Source organism: Mus pahari, chromosome 2 (assembly GCF_900095145.1).
Source record: "Mus pahari chromosome 2, PAHARI_EIJ_v1.1, whole genome shotgun sequence".
Taxonomy (NCBI): Eukaryota; Metazoa; Chordata; class Mammalia; order Rodentia; family Muridae; genus Mus; species Mus pahari.
The window spans coordinates 26544477-26550735 of NC_034591.1; the positions used below are offsets into that span (position 1 = coordinate 26544477).

Below are 6259 nucleotides of genomic sequence, written 5' to 3' on the forward strand. Positions count from 1 at the left end.
TGAGAATCAGTGTGAGATAGAACATGCTACTGCTAGAACCTGTACTCATGTAGCACCAGCCTTGGTACGACTTGGCAGCATTGTATAAAGACAGAACAAATATACAAAAACTATTAGAGATTAGTCCTGCCTGTCAGCACACTTGAGAGAACCATAGCTTTGCTATTATGTACAACAGAAGAATCAATCTTAGCTACTCATTTTTCAATAACACTTCTTGCCTATAAAGAATACATTGGTAACGTTATCAATGAGGTGTCTTCTAAGTCTCCCAAACGCCCACTGTGGCAGATACAGAGCTGGGTGGACTCCAACAGAATGTCTCCCAAAGCTCCCTTAAAGTATATGTAAATCGGAGGGCCGACAGACTGCCGGGCAGACGATGGACGCGGTTAAGCTCAGGTCCCACAGATCCAACCCCTATGGATGCTGCTGCCATGACGGGGCTGGAGTTGCTCTACCTCGGGATCTTTGTGGCCTTCTGGGCCTGCATGGTCGTCGTGGGTTGGGGACTGTGTCTCGAAAGAGCAACCCTTTAACTCCTTTCCTCATTGCTTCATGAATCTGTTACACCATCTTTGACCCGGGCTTTCGCTTTGATGTGGCATGGTTCCTGACGGAAACTTTCCCCTTCATGTGGTGGAATCTGGGCATTGGCCTAGCAATTTCTCTATCTGTGGTTGGAGCAGCCTGGGGAATCTGTATAACCAGCTCACCCATTATTGGGGGTGGGGTGAAAGCCCCCAGAATCAAAACGAAGAACTTGGTTAGTATTATCTTCTGTGAAGCGGTGGTCATCTATGGCATCATCATGGCAATTGTCATGGCCACATGGCTGAGCCTTTCAGTGCTACCGACCCCAAGGCCATTGGCCATTGAAACTACCGTGCAAGCTACCCCATGTTTGGGGCTGGCCTCACAGTCAGTCTGTCCAAGCTGTTCTGTGGAGTCTGCGTGGGCATCGTGGGCAGTGGGACCACCCTGGAGGATGGACAGAACCCCATCCTCTTTGTAAAAATTCTCATCGTGGAGATCTTTGGCAGTGCCATTGGCCTCTTTGGGGTCATCGTTGCAATCCTTCAGACCTCCAGAGTGAAGATGGGTGACTAGATGACCTCTATGGGTGGGGCCGTACCCTGTTATTTATTGCTGGTTTTCTTGGGACAGCTGGAGCTGTGTTCCTTAGCCTTTCTGGGGCTTGGTGTTCAGGGCCCTCCTGCACTCACCTCTTGCTGCCTGTTTACTTTGGAGGCATTCAAGTCCAGACTGAAGCCCAGTGTGGAGAGTGGGCTGTTGATGTTGACTGTGTACAGCTGTGCACCTGTGCCCCCCAAACTCCATCCAGCCCATCTTCCTTGTGTTTGTGAAATACTTGGTATTTGCCCCCCCACCAAAAAAAGTATATGTAAATCATATGTCATTAGAACTAGCATTTTTCTTTTTTTGGATATTTGAGGATGGTCTTAGTTAAAGTTTGGCTGCTGCAAACAGATACCGTGACCAAGGAAACTCTTTCAAGGATAATATTTAATTGGGGCTGGCTTGCAGGTTCAGAGGTTCAGTCCATTATCATTAAGGCAGCATCCGGGCAGGCAAGGTACAGGAGGAGCTGTGAGTTATATATCTTCATCTGAAAAATGCTAGGACTGGCTTCCAAGCAGCTAGGATGTGGGTCTTAAAGCCCACACCCACAGCAATACACTTCCACCAACAAGGCTATAATTTCTCCAACAAGGCCATAGATCCTAATAGTGCCAATCCCTGACCAAGCATATTCAAACTACCTCATTCTACTCCCTAACCCCCATAGGCTTGTTCAAACATGTGAGTCTATGGGGATCATACCTAACCATACCATTATTAAAAAATATATTTCTTCCAACTTCCAAAGTCCCCATAGTCTATCACAGTCTCAACAATCTTAAAAGTCCAACATTCAAAGTCTCTTCTGAGATTCAACCAATCACTTAACTGTAATCCCCAAAGCAAGACAGGAAATCAGCTGGAAAAACTCCAAACTCTGCATCTCTATGTCTAATGTCATGGAGATGTCAAAACATCGTACAGATCTCCACTCCTTTTCCATCTTTGTTGACTGTAACAAAGTTCTTTCTCCTGGGCTGTTTCCATTTCCTGTTAGCAGCTTTCCTTGGTAGGTATTCCTTAGCTTTGGCATCTTTAACATCCTGGAGTCTTCACATGAACTTCAACTTCATAGCTTTTGTTCCAATGTCTGGGATCAACATGATCTTCAGGGTTCCTCCAAAGGGCTTAGGTCACTTCTCCAGCTCTGCCCACTGTAGCACCACTCTAGGCTCTGGTTGACTCTACTCTGCTGCTGCTGCTATTCTCGGGGATCATCCCATGATACTAGCAACTCCAATACACTGGGGGCTCCTGCTGCAACTAGGCTTCACCAATAGTCTCTCATAGGCTTTCTTCAACTTCTTTGCATGACCCCTTCTATCCTGGACCATTAACTGCAACTGAGGCTGCACCTTCACCAGTGGCCTTCCCTGGCCTCTCTGAGTGCTGAGTCTCAGTTGCTCTCCATGACCCCTTCATGTCTTCAAAACCACCTAGGGGATTCTTATACGTTACCAAGTCCAGCTGCAGCACAAGGTGCAACCTTGGCTATCTCTGGAACACAACTTCTTTGTGCTCTCAGAAAATTTTGTCTCAGTGATGCTGATCTCTTCTTAATCACTGCTAATTTCTTAGCTCCAGCTAACCAGCATCAATTGTTCCAATAGTCCCTTCTAGTCTGAGCTCTAAAGCCAGAGCCACATGGCCAAGCTGCCGTGTACTGCTGTTTGCTGGGGCTGAATCATGTCCCTACTTATATTACCTGCTTTCTGTCTACCAACTCACTCACTACCTAAGTTTGGTTGTCATGGAACTTGCTCTGTATATTGACCTTGAACTCAGAGATCTGCACGGCTCTATCTCTTGGGATTAAAGGTATGTACCACCACACCTGGACTTTAGCTTTTCTTCACCTGGAATTTGCTCTGTCTCAGGTTTGCCTTGAACTCAGAGATCTATTTGGTTTTGTCTTGTGGGATTAAAGGCTTGTAATACCATGCCTGAACCCAAATTTAGCTGGGTGGGATCTTGCCCTGAAATCTCTACTTTCTTAATCTGTTTATCTCCTTGACCACATGATTCAGCTCCGTTTCACTTTCTGGTGCCCTTTGATTATTACTTGAACCATACATTTTGTATTTTTCCTTTCTCAGCTTGCTATGCTTGTACCATATGCTCTTCATGAGACTAAAGTCTTCAGAGAACAAAGTCTATGCTGGGTGTTTCTGAGACTTCCTTTGTCAAGGCAATTAATCGGAGTTTCTTCACCTTAGCCTCAGGCAGACTCTTCAGACAAGGACAAAAAGCAGCCACATTCGTCATCGAAATATCACAAGAACAGTACACTACATTCTTCTCCTTTGAAGACTCTTGAGCCAGGGCACCACAACAAATCACTCTCAGTACCAATGTCTTCCATATCCCTACTAGGATGGCCCATTAAGCCCCACTTAAAGGATTCCACTGCTTCCCAAATTCAAAGTCCCACAATATACCTTCTTCCAAACAAACGTATAGTCAGGCCTATCACAAAAATGCCCTAGTCCTTGTTACCAACACTTTTCTTAGGGTTTTACTGCTGTGAATAGACACCATGACCAAAGCAACTCTTATAAGGATAACATTTAATTGGGACTAGCTTACAGGTTCAGAGGCTCAGTCCATTATCATCAAGGTGGGAGCTTGGCAGCATCCAGGCAAACATAATATAGGAGGAGCTGAGAGTTCTACGTCTTCATCCAAAGGCAGACAGAAGAAGACTGGCTACTAGGCAGCTAGGATGAGGGCCTTAAAGCTCACACCCACAGTGACATACTTCCTCCAACAAGGCCACACCTCTACTCTCTGGGCCAAGCATATTCAAACTATTAAAGGGATTTTCCTATAAAAACTCTCATAGAATTAGAAATAAAAAATAGTCCTAATTGTGATGATGACATTAAGATTAAGTTTCCAAACCTGGCAAAAGTAATAAGTGTACAGTATTTGAGGTTTCATTTCCTATAAAATTAAAATGGGAAATAATCGATAACCGATAGCAACTGTGTCCCTTCAACATCGCCCTTGTGTGACATCCACACCAGGGTTATCTAGGAAAATGGTCCTCAGAGTGTAGCACACATCTGCAGTCACATGAACACCATGCTTGATCATAGCTTGTCAGTCCCATGAAGCTTCTCGTTCTGAGGATCCGGACTAATAATTCTATTTTCTAAGAAATTCCCAGGAAATGCAGATTCTGTCAAGGTAGGGACCAAGATTTTACAAGTGCTGAGGGAAGATGTCTACCTAGATTTAATAATAATAATTAAAGTTCTTTGGCATTACTTTATAGGCTAGTTTTAGGCTTTTCTCCATTGAATGCAGAAATCATTTTTGGCCAGAGGAAAATATTACCGTGCTCTATAAGAATTTAGCGTGCGTGTGTGTGTGTGTGTGTAAAATTGATTCTAAATATTCCTGAAACTGGCTTTAAAGGTCCTCCTTGATTCTTCACAAATGTCTGAGTTCAAAACATTGCTCCTCGTGTTACATTTGAGTGACAGTCATGTTTGTGCTATACTGTGAAAACTATACTGACATACTGTATTGAGTTGTTTTCTATACATCGGTAATTTCTTAATTGTTGTTATATCACTGCTTAATCACTAGAGATTAAGCCTTGGGCCTTGTATATTCCAGGTTCTACCACTGAATTAAATTATCAATCCCTTGGATGTTAATATATAATTGTAGCCAAAGAACATACAAACAACATGTTTTAACTGGAAAGGAACAGGGTCTGTGAATCCCATAAAATTAAATTTATAATTCCTAGGATATTTCAACAGACATCCTTTTCTGGCAGCAACTTAGGTTGCTTTATGATTTTCAGAAAATTCTATCAACGGTATATCTTATATGACAATTACTGTTAGTTCAAAATGACCCCCCCCTTTTTTTTCTATTTTCATTGAAGACTTTTGGAAAATAGTCCTTAGGTTAATATGTGGAGATATATAACATAGCTATGTATGTTCATTAAAAAGTTGGTGAATTAAGACTACCCAGTGAGCACTAAGCTAGCCAGGACTATGTACAAGACCTTGTAGCCTGTCTCAAACATATATGTATACATGTCTATCTTAAAAATCACGGTGAGGTGTTATTTTGCATACATTAGGATCTCACACACACATACACACACACACACACACACACACACACACACACACACATAGTATTACTGAGAAAAGAGATAGTGGAGCCCTTGTATACAGCTATTAAGAATGCAAAAATATATAGCTGATATAGGAAATAGTGCCATTTATATTACTTACTTGATTCATTGCTGTTTCAAAACTACTTGAAAGTAAACAAGTTCACATTAAAGAGGGAAGGATTTATTTTATCTTACATTTGGGAATACAGTCCATCATGTTGCAGCAGTCATGGTGGAAAGAGCACAAGGTAGCTATCTGCAGTCAAGAAACAGGAATGAATGTTGGTACTCAACATGTTTTGTTTTTGTTTTTTTCAATTCATTTTTTTACCCTAGCTCCTTAGATGATATCATCCACATACTAGACGGATCTTCCCTCCTTGATGAAATCTTTCTGGAAACATTGACACAGACTCACTCAGAGATGTAGTTCCTTGCTGATTCAAAATCCAGTCAGGCTGATAAAGAAGATTAACCATCAAAAGTTCTTTTCCAAAAAAGTAAAGATGAGGTAGGCATGGTGGCTCACTCCCTTAGTCCCAGCATTTCAGATTAAAGCAGAGATAGGTATATCTCTATGAATTTAAGGCCAACCTGCTCTACATAATAATGTTCAAGCTAGCTAGGGGCACATAGTGATCTCGTATCAACTATGTTGGAGTTTGGCTGTTTGTTGTTTTTAAAGAAGATTGAGGTATATCATTAGGTTATTTTATATATCTCAGATTTTTTTTTCTTTTTTTTTTCTTTTTTTTTTTTGCTGCTTAATACATTTATCCACTCATCCAGTATTTAAATTGGTTTTTAAAGAACGGGATCATTGAACAGTTAGGATTTTTGCATTAAGGGACTGACAAGGTATGTACCAGTTAGGAGTACTTGTTACTCTTCTAGGCGACTCAGGTTCCATTCCCAGCACCACAGGGTGGCTCTCAACCTTCTGTTACTCCAGTTCCAGGGAATCTGGCCTCT

At 42.1% G+C, this 6259-nt stretch overlaps 1 pseudogene; it reads left to right on the top strand.

Moving 5' to 3' along the window:
* Nucleotides 1-437: 437 nt before the first annotated feature.
* On the top strand, nucleotides 438-1132 carry LOC110317222 (annotated as a pseudogene).
* Nucleotides 1133-6259: the final 5127 nt, after the last annotated feature.